This window comes from Lytechinus variegatus, chromosome 15, assembly GCF_018143015.1.
Source record: "Lytechinus variegatus isolate NC3 chromosome 15, Lvar_3.0, whole genome shotgun sequence".
Classification (NCBI taxonomy): Eukaryota; Metazoa; Echinodermata; class Echinoidea; order Temnopleuroida; family Toxopneustidae; genus Lytechinus; species Lytechinus variegatus.
Window position 1 is genome coordinate 9,608,328 of NC_054754.1, and position 10,355 is coordinate 9,618,682.

Here is a 10,355-nt window from a genome sequence, read left to right on the forward strand (position 1 = left end):
CTTTATAAGATCGGAAATAAATATAGTGTTACTCCAATGATTTTGTCAGTTAAACCACCCCTGTAAGACGTTTAGAATAAGTGTCTTTGGACTTAAAATAAGCATTAAAATTATTTGGAATTATGATAGCTTTGTTTCATTTTTATTTATACATTTTGGGACAATTCCAAGGTAATGTTCCCTCAGATGTCAAAAATCATCTTGACTTCACGTAAAAATCATTGCTATGATATTGTTAGCCAAAGAGTTAAAGACTCTATTTCCAGTGATGCAATATTTACATTATAAAAATATATGCAAGAATTGATGCCCTCAATTGCATATTTGTTCGGAACTGTTGTCCAGATTCTCGTGAATTCGTTTTCAAAAATTGTGCAACGCTTTTAAAAAAATATGAAATGTCACAGTGAGAGCTTTTTGAAATGCAAACCTATCACGTGAAATGTTGAATGGTGCACACAAAGAAATTGAGAGAAAATAAGCTTTTAATTGCAATTGTTTGTTAATTAATTATTTTAAAATGGCCTTAATTTGGTTCCACAACTTGGGAAGTGACCACTCATAAGTACGTTTATTTCTTGAAAAGTGTAATTTCATTTGTAGAACTGAATGAAGCCACAAAGGAATTCATCATTACATTCATGAGCGTACCTGCTCATTCATATCATTGGGAACAACCGTCCGTAAGATGCACTTTTTGTACTAAAATATACATCAAGAAAACATGAATTATTCTTTTCAATGAAAACTTAACTGAAATGTAGCACAGTATTGTACCTTAAAGGGGAATCCAACCCAAATAAAAATTTGTTTTTATAAGGAAAAGAAAAATCAGACAAGTTGATAGCTGAAAGTTTGAACAATATTGGACAAACAACAAGAAAGTTAAGAATTTTTAAAAGTTGTAAATATTGGTAATCACTATACCCATGGAGACTTCAAATTGGCCGCATATGGGATGTCATAGTGATGTAAGGCAAGGACTACTCTTCCATGTACTCCAATACATATTATGGCTAAATTGTCATTTTTCCCAAAAGTTTAATTTCAAATTATATTTTTCTTTCATGAGGACATAAAACAATATACTATCTGGGTTATATTTAGATTACTGCCCCAGGGGAATGGGTACTTTACCAGAAAACCACAAATCCATGATAATAAAGTACATGGCCTATGGGAAAGTTGTCCTTGCCCCTTGTCATAATTTACTTACCAAGTTGCCAATTTGAAATCTACATAGTATTAGTGATCTCAATTTTAAAACAGCAAGAACTTTCTTATTACTTGTCTGATTTCTTTCAAACTTTCACCATTCTGTTTAATTTATTTTTCTCCTTCCCAACACACCATTTTATGGCCAAGGCTGGATTCCCCTTTAAATACTTTACATCTGAACAAAGTACACTTTGAGATAATTTTTAAATTGAAATCTATTTTCGAACATCTTATTTTTTGTGGTCCCATTCGTAAGTTGGTACATTTTTGTTGATAAAATATTTAATCCACGGTCAAATGTCATCCAATTATAAAACATTCTCTTTATAGATATCTATCATAACAAGGAGTAACGCTCTAAATTCCAAGGATTTGAAATAAATCCAGATCAGCTGTCAAATAGTGACCAGTCGAATTTTGAATTTATTCTAAATCTTAAGCATTATTTCTTAAATCTCGAAAGATTTGAATGAAAATCTATTTTATTTGTGGCAAAGAAAAAGCCAAATGCTCTTTTAATATTTTCAGGGCTTGAAAATCTCTGAATGTCCCTTGCGTATAATGTGTGCGATATCTTGGACTTACCCTTTGTGTTATAATTTCTATTGGGGCGAGACTCGATAAGATTTATTTACCTTTTATTATTCATGTTTGCTAATTAACTATTATAATTGTATGAGTTTTAGGTCATAACCCCTCATTGTTTGTACAAACTTGTGATTTATACCCACTATGTTAAGATCGTTTTCCTGTATTTTTATGAAATTGAAACTAAAAGGAAGAGTGTTGGAAAAAAACATAGCATTTGATTTGCAAAATCCTGTGAAATTAATGTTTATCATGTAGTTTATCATGCATTTCACTATGCTATTTTGGATGATTGTGACATTTTTTTCTATACATATTATTCTTTTCACATGTAAATGGTTTCAAAATTATATTTTCAAGGAGATGCATAATTAGTTGGAAGTAGCATGGCAGTCATGTTGACAATTGCATGTTTCATGTATATAAGCCTATTATCATGATTGTTGAGAAATACGATATTGAATATCACACTCTAAAAAACCATATTACTGAATGAAATAGAAGAAGGGGTCAGTTTGTTCGGAGCTATTGTTTTAGTTATGGATATTTGAGTATTTTTAGTCACATCATTTTGACGAAAGCAGTCATCCTGCATGCTTATGTTTAGAATACGGTAAGCAATATAAGTAGACATATCAGTTGCATCCAGCTGGCTATACTGATCTAGTTATTTTAACTAGTTTAGATTTCTTTAATAGAGTAGAATTGCCATGTATCTTATCTATAGCATATAAATAGTGAGGCATATAACTATAAAGAATATTTTAGGATGATTAGCCAACAGCATTTCGAGAAAATGAAATGGGTTTGGTCCTTTTATATGATCGATGACATATGAGTGATAATTGAAATTCTCATGTTCATTTGATCATATTTAAGGCAAATCTATATCAGCTCTGCATCAGTTATTTTCAAAAATTGATTCTTAAAAAATTCCAGCAGAAGGGGACACAGGTTTGTATCCATGTTTTTCATTAAACTCAAATAAACATTTATTTTATTCCATTTCACAGATTTCTACATTTTTCGTAAACATGAATTCAAATGCTGGAGATTTAAGACAATTATTTCTGATTTGCAATTTTTACTCAGGCTCACACTGATTAGACTTGGATTTAAGATAAATCCAGGTTGGCTCTGAATATTGACCAGTCATGGGTATTTGATTTGTTTGCTGAAGATTTGTTTTAAATTTCAAGCGATTTTTAAAGATTCAAATCATCATTGGGGCTCAGGCTGCATTGCGATGGATTCATAAATTTATATTTTACAGATTCGTTCTAAATCCAATATTCGGCTGGTCACTCTTACAAAATTTATTCATTTTAAATCCATGAAATATATAGTGTAATCGTAAGTGATTTAGTAGTAGATCAATATATTGTGACTGAGAGTCACGATTAAAAAAAAGACAAACATCTGACCAGTTCCCGCGTTGACAGAATTTAAGTCATGTAAGTAAAAAAAAAAATAAAAATCGACGACTGAGAGTGATAATAATTGGTATTGAAAGACTTTTCTCTTCATAATTTGTTCCTAATTTCATACACTCTAAAAAATTATTGGGTAAAAGTGGGTAATTATGTGTGTAACAACATTTGTCATTTAGTCTTTTGGGCATTTTTTTTCCAGTGTGATTACTAAAATTTTGCCCATTCTAAAGTAATTGCTGCTCAGTTTTTTTTTACCCTTATACTGGAGCCCGTTGCAGAAAGAGTTGCGTTTAAACGCAAGTCAAAAAATCAATCGCAAGTCTAAAATGTTCGCTGTTGATTGGTTGAAAATGAAGTTACGCATGATTTTTAGAGATGCGTTTGATTGCAACTCTTTCTGCAACGGGCCCCTGGACAATATGCCTCCCGTAATGGGTAAAATATACTGCCCCAATTGGTTATACACATAATTACCCTCGTGGTGGTAAAAAAAATATCCAATATTTTTTTTACAGTGTATGATTGTATTAAATCGTGCCATATTTTTATACAATTTAACTTACAAAATATCGGCTTTGGCAGAACTTATGTAGAACATTCGACAACAGAGAGAAAAAAAATCGGGGCCTATTTGGTCACTGATGGAAATTGACACAATCATATTGATTTTTTATATTGGATTTAAAGGTGTTTTTTATTCCTGTTGTTTTGCATGGTTCTTGTAATTCTAAATCCCTCTCGGTGCTCTCTGATATAATTCAAATCTATCATCATGTAATAGGTTTTTTCATGAAAAATTAGGAAAATATGGTTGGATTTCGATTGGTCATAAGTTAAACGGGTTTACTCTCCAAGCAGACAATTACATGATTTCAACAAAAGTTCTTAATGGATTAAATAGTTTAATAAATAAAATGCTGAAGAAAGGGCGAGGAGATTGCACTACGAGCTCGCCTATTCCACGTGCATTATAACATGAAACAATAAAAAGGCAAAATTTAGAATGCCATAACTAAATGTCGTCTGGTTTTTAAGATACCATTTTCAGTACGTTTTTTAATATTTAATTTTAGAAATAAATTTCATAAAAAGAAGCTAACACTCTTTATTCAAATCATATAACTTTCAGCCTCCCCGTTGAGAGTTCAGTGAAAAGTGTCAATGTAGATCTTCTTTTCACTCCACCAGTACAGCGTGCTGCCGGCACCGCTACCGTAGGTCCATGATTGTACCAGAGAGCCAGCGCACACCGGTGCACATCCTGGGTCCCTTTCATAAAGACTTTTTGTAATGATAATTGCTTCCATAACAAGTTCACGATCAGCCAATTAAATTTGATAATTTCAATAGCTTATAACTGTTAGCGCTCAATTTGATACAATCACAAGTTATGTGAAACTGCTCCTTTCATGCCTCTGCCTGCATTTAGGGGTCAGTTTTGTTTTATATATCCATGACAGAAGAAATTGTATATGCCTACATAAGATACGATACAGGGGTTCCGGAATGCTTTTTGAAATATGTGTTAGGTGGGGGGCTGAGCACTCTATTCACATTTTGATCATGTTGATGGTCATTTTCACGGGTTTTTATTTTTTTATTTTACATTACCAGAATGTAATATGCTTCTGCCTGTGAGATAATTATTTACTGTGAACGGATCCGTTAGGTCCCCACTCTTTGAATTGTTAAATTGATTGCATAGTGCCAATCCAACAGATATATAATTTAAGCCCCGGCCTATTTAACGAAATCAAAAGGAACAATTCACCCTGGCGGACCCGCGGACTATCGGGATGTCCCCACCACCACCACCATCATCATCATCACCATCATCATCATCATCATCATCACCATCATCATCATCATCATCACCACCATCATCGTCATCATCATCTTCACCTTCATTTATCATTATCATTATTTTTTTCTTGATTATATATTATAGCAAGATTTGGCTTGTTAGATATTGTTCTTCTCTTTTTTATATTATAATTAATTGATATTTTAATAATTCGTTATTATCCATTCTGCTCATAATATGATTACTTCGTTAATATGATTATGTTTTGGTTTGTCATATTTTTCAAGCATTTTTTGCTTACAATGGCAATCCATCGTCTGCTATTAATTTTATGCTAAATGATATATACCTGATTTATTGTCAATATATATTTGTTATATCTATGTTATATTATATTGTTATGTAGAAGAAAAATCAAATCAAACCCTGAAATAGAGTCTGTTTAAATAACAGCAGCGAAATTAAAGAAACGTACATGCATGAAATGGAGGTTTGTAATATCTTCTTCTTCTTCTGGAAACAGTACAGTCCACCGTCTGGCATGTCTGGTGCATTGTCGTACTGGTGGTATGGTAGTAACTATGGTAGTAACAGATATTATAGATCAAATCCATGACGTCAGGTGACCCCCCCCCCTCGTTTGTCGTCATATGTATTTCATAAACTCAAATTTTCTCAGTAACTGAAATAATTTGACCGACGTATTCCAATCAGATGCAATATTCCATTCACGCCTCTCTAACAAATTTGATTTCAGTCATCATTAACCATTAAAAAGCAGGAATTTGTGTGCGCCAGAAATTATTTATCATGGGGCAGCAGCTCGCATGTAACGTCAAGATGAAAACGATTCCAAATTGCCGAGTTTTTTTTTTCGTTTTGTCTGATCTAGAATTCCGAAATTGCCTGTGAGAGCTTGCATGAAATACGGTGGGTCTATATAATTATCAAACTGTGGCTTTTTCATGTAGGAAAAATAAAGGATTTCTTTGTTAATCATGAATCATTGAAAAGGTTGCGACGGACAGTCAGCCATTATCAACAAACCGAAAACGTATACATGGTATAGCTTAAAAGTATTAGCATACACATACACAGTTTTTTCCTGTTTCTTTCTGTACAACGTGATTTGACATGACAGATTACATCCGAGAATACAACGAAATCTGTTATAAGTCAGTCAACTGTAAATTGAATCGACAATCCTTGAAATTGAAATATTTCTTTTCAAGCGATAATAATTACACTTCCAATTTCCTTCGATTCATGGAATTTGATGGTATGCCCTTTGTGAACGCCATTAAATAAACAGGTAAACTTCTAATGGACAGCATTTAAAGGGGAAGTTCACTGTGATGAAAAGTTTGTTGTAAAAATACCAGAAAAATTATAATAGATATTAATAAAGGTATATTTGAATTTGAGTTTTTTTATTTGGGACGTTATGAACGAGCTACTGCCCCATATTATGTAATATAAAATTCATTAATTTACATTTATGGTAAATATCTTTTTAAATAAATTTTCTTTCACGAGGGCTTGTTGCTATACTGAAGGTACAATAAAAAACATTTTCATTTTGTTTAGAAAATGTAATTTTATTGATTTTTTTACTGACAATATGAAACAATTGCATATGACGTCACAAACAAACAAATAAAATTGTATTTTTTAAACTTCTTTGGTGGATTTTCACACCCCTTCACCAATGATTTTTTCTGCTGTTTTTTTTATTACAATATTTTTGCCAAGGTGAGCTCCCCTAGGGAGGTGATGGTGGTCATGTCGCTTTCATAGATACTGTTAGAACATTTCTACTTAAAAACAAAAACCAAAAATTCCTGCAGCAGAGTCTCCAGAACACCTGTAATCTTACTGCACTGTGTAATCTTGCATGCATTTGTGTAAAATTACAGAAAATTGGCATTTGACGTATGCACCCTAACAAATTTATTGTAATATAACTGCTTTCCTTTAAAAAAAAATCTTTCCTGTAATAGCAATTTACAGAATTATTTTGTTATTCATTTCTGTAAAATCTTCTGATAATTTTTAACAGTGTAGTTGTATTTCAGGCCCTAGCTCTCTCTCCCTCTCTTCCTCCTATCCCCTCCATCTCTCACCCCTTCTCCGACTTGCAGGTTGTGAGATTGATGATATTGGCAGGATCTGCTTTTTAAAAGTTATGACTATAAAATCACGATTTCATAACATACTCTAAAATATATTTTCTCAATAATGTATGATGTGTACTAGCTACGAAGTTCAATGTTTATACAATGGGTTTTATTAAATTTTTGTTTTTAAAAATCATTATGATTACTATCATTATTAATGGTCATAATCATTATTATTTTCATCATCACCATCGTCATTATTTTGTATCAATCTATTGTGTATAGGCCTTATCAAGAAACAGATACAAGCAAATGAATAAGAGGATCGCATGGATGCCAAAAAAATATTAACTACACTCTAAAAAAAGTTTACCCAATATGGGGTAAAATGGGGACATGTATCTGAGTAAACTGATACCAAATACTTGGGCAGACTTTACGCAATGTTACGTTGAAATTTACCATTTAAAATTGCATTTTGCCCAGTATTGAGGGAAAAATACACAGCAAACATGATTGTTCCCTTTCTACTCAATATTGGGTCCATTTTTTACTCTTCTTTTTAGAGTGTCAATAACTGTGACCCGAAGGTTTTCCTTTCCAATCCATGTGACTTTACACGAATAAATAGTTAAGATGGTTAAAAATCATAGAAGGATGCAATAAAAAATATACGAAATTTACTGACAGTGTACGTACCCAATTTACACTTTCTTGACACCAATAAGCAAAGTCTATACTGTATGCTATAGAAACAGCGCATGAGAAATAGGGCCAATCTGGTTACAAAATTAGTATTCATTTGATATATGATGGTATAATGCGATACCGAGATATAACCACGTGACATTGAGTAAGCAGTATGTATAAATTTTGGAAGTCAACTAGAGCTCTGATTGGGAAAGGCTAAAATTTATGGGGTTTTAGTTTTAAATTCCTGTTTAGGAATTGTAAGGTAGGTAATGCGATATATACATGTATAAGAAAAAAAATAACATCAAATTGGCCATGTTACACCTTTTGGCGCCTGATAAATTTGAGTCTACATTTAATTTTGTTGTCATATAGAAATCGATAGAGTGAATTGAAAATAAGTTGAAATGTATTACATTCCAACTACACTCTATAAACATTTTACCCAATATAAGGAACATGTATGTTTGTTGGGCAAAATGAAACCAAATATTGTGTAAAATTTACCTAATGTTTCGTTGAAATTTACCCATAAACATTGCATTTTGCATAATATGGGGCAAAATCCAACCCAACAAACTTGCACGTTCCCCCATACAATATTGGGTCATTTTTTCCCAGTCCAGAGATGCAGGATTATAAATTTCATTCCATACTTGTTGTGTTTTTGTCGTTGTAAGCGCTTTGGGCCATATTGGGAAAAGCGCAGTATAAATGATAGTATAATAATAATAATAATGATAATGATAATAAGTTTTACCCAATATATTTTTAGAGTGCAAATGCTTTACTTGTCACATTATCATTATTTTCTACAAATTTGTTTTGGTTCTGAGATCCTTGACATCGCTTTTCCGACGTGATTTAAGCATTCTTTGTGTAAATGGAAATAGAATTAGGACTAAAATACTCGAGAGAGTATGATAATTACTGTAAATGTAAGAAATCGGGTGACGTTAGTCGAGGTTCCGACCCGAGGTTCAAGAACAACAGTTCTCGATTGACGACAGGCAGACATGTCACAGCCCAGACTTCACAACTCAACATCATGCATGGAAATATTCTATTCTAATTCCATCTCGGTCAGGTTTTATGATTGAGGAAGCAGATGTAGCATTCACAGAAACACCTGCACTCCGTCATAAAGCCTGAAAGAGTTTCTATAACAACCGGTGTGATCGGCGGTATACATCAAAGCGGGGGCCGACGCTACCTGCATGCCCCAGACGAAAATGCCATCATCTCGCTCCAATGTCAAAGGTCACCGTTTCTTTCAGAATGACATCATCATACCGGAAGAAGTGCAGGATCAGTGAGATCAGAAGAAAATTTGGATTGTCTTATTGAGATTTTGTTTTACTAAAATCAATGTATTATTGAAATATATGTCTGCATTAATAACAAATTTAATCGTTTATAAATATTCAAGTAACACGACTTATTTAGGGCACGTATTTACACATTATTTCTGGTATGGCATTTTAATGTTGGTAATCTTTTTTCTTATATTAAATACAAATAATAATTATGATGCTATGCAGGACCTAATGATAAAATGACGGCACAAGAATAATAAGCTTGTAATTAACTCTGATTCGCCACGTGTTTTATCTCTTTTCTTTTTATTTTTATATAAATTTGGTATGGCTAAGCATAAGCTGATGGTGATTTACTTCTTTTTTAATTTTATTTCTGAGATGATGGCGATTTACTTGTATATCGAATAGGTATTTTAATTCAATTTTTTAAGAGCAACAGAACAATTTGTGTGTGATTTAGGATGCAGAGAAATTGATAAGAGCACACAGCTGATCGATATATTAAGTATGTATAGGGTCATTTATTTTGCTCATGTGTCGACCAGAGACGACAAAAGTGAGTCTATGACCATGGTGACGGTGCACGGTTGTTAATCGTCGCTGGGAAATCAATTGTCAAGCACGTGATTATAATTGCCTCATGGATAAAGGTCAAAATACTGTCAGCCCATTATCATAATTCAGAAGTTATGTTTTTCCTCCATGAGAAGGCTGTTCATTTATTACGTGATTCTTTTTAAAAGTTAGTGTGCCATGTCATGACATAACATATGTCAAAAAAATATCCATTTAACGATTAGGCTACATGATACGGCCTATGTAATTATGATTATCCAACTATACTTCGATATAATTTGAATTGTATTCTTTCGCAATGATTTTGAGATTTTGAAATCTATATTTATTTTGTTATTGTGGAAATGATTGAAAGGAATATTGATTATATTCAGAGATTTAGGAGGCATTACAAAACAAAACTGTAATCAATTAACAGTTCCATATTCAGCTGGAAACATAATATTTGATAAAAAAAAACAATTATGGAACTGTCGTTTCAAGGTTAAGTGTAACTAAAACAATGTATAAATGTATAACTAAAAGCTTTAAAAATTTCATTTATGTATGTAATTAGAATGAAATATGGTGTTTACAAGACAAGGATTTTTTTTTAAGTAAGGAAATT